The sequence below is a fragment of the Salvelinus sp. IW2-2015 genome, unplaced genomic scaffold (genome assembly GCF_002910315.2).
Source record: "Salvelinus sp. IW2-2015 unplaced genomic scaffold, ASM291031v2 Un_scaffold6806, whole genome shotgun sequence".
In the NCBI taxonomy this organism is placed as follows: domain Eukaryota; kingdom Metazoa; phylum Chordata; class Actinopteri; order Salmoniformes; family Salmonidae; genus Salvelinus; species Salvelinus sp. IW2-2015.
In genome coordinates, this window is record NW_019948067.1 from 1 (window position 1) to 1,219 (window position 1,219).

Consider the following 1,219-nt stretch of genomic DNA (forward strand, 5'->3'; position numbering starts at 1 on the left):
AGTGTACACTATTAGTATCCATACATGACCGTGTTATATTAGTATCCATACAGAAGTGTTACGTATAGTATCCATAAAGACAGTGTTCACTATTAGTACCAATCAGCAAGACAGTGACACTATTAGTATCCATACAGACAGTGGTACACTATTAGTATCAAATACAGAAGTGTTCACGTTTAGTATCTCATACAGACAGTGTCACTATTAGTATCCATACAGACAGTGTTCACTATTATTAATCCATACAGGAAGTGGACACTTATTAGTATCCATACAGACAGTGTTCACTCTTAGTATCCATACAGACCGTGACACAATTGTATCCATACAGACAGTGTTCACTATTAGTATCGCATACAGACAGTGTACACTATTGTAGTCATACAGACAGTTGTCACCTATGTTATTAATCCATAGCAGACAGTGTAACTATTATAGTCCATACAGACACGTGGTACACTATTAGTATCCATTTGAGAGACATGTAACACTATTAGTATCCATGCAGACATTCATTGTGTTCTATATTTGTGTGACAAACGGGTAACATCTGTTGACCACTTTACATCTTCCCTGTTTGTGTAGTGACACAGCGTATAAAGGGAATGTGTTGAATGATTCCCTCCAAAGGACGCCACCACCTCCTGATAGGGGGTTGGTCACTTCTGGATTGTTTCGCTGAAACTAGTCTTCTCGTGTTAGGCTTCCAAACCAAGGAGAACAAAAAGGCCTTCCGGGTCTTCAAGAGCCGTTAAAGACGTCATTGAATGGAGAATAGTATCGCTCTGTTTGGGTTGTTGCAGTCTCTCCAAGCAGGGAGAGAAGGTGGGTGAAGAAGACGATGCAGTGTGTGTGCGTGCTGTTAACTAGAGTCCCTGCATTCGGCTGTTACCATTATGACGATTCAAGAGATGGTACTCAGCAGTGGGTATCCGTCATGAGGTTTGGCTGCGATGAGCCTTTCTCCTATGTAGACATCGTTTTCATTAAGATGTTCCCTGGACCACGTCAGTTGCATCGGCCTATTTCCAAAGAATATGGCTCGACTGCACTGCTGTTCCGTGAGTAAGACATGACATGGCATACTGCCGTCCCAAAGGCCGATACTGGAACACATAAACTAGAACAACAGACAGGAGACGAGAAAGACAGAACACAGAGGATCAGAAACATTACAAAACAGAGCAGGAGACAGAAGAGACAGAACACGCAGAGG

The 1,219-nt window shown here is 42.3% G+C and overlaps 1 long non-coding RNA gene across 1 annotated transcript; it reads right to left on the bottom strand.

Annotated features, from left to right (window-relative positions):
• Positions 1-115: 115 nt before the first annotated feature.
• Positions 116-371, bottom strand: LOC139027010 (uncharacterized). Its single transcript, XR_011479027.1, has 3 exons — positions 263-371; positions 206-232; positions 116-148 (listed from the first exon to the last, which is right to left on the bottom strand). It is a non-coding gene; the product is annotated as an uncharacterized lncRNA (long non-coding RNA).
• Positions 372-1,219: the final 848 nt, after the last annotated feature.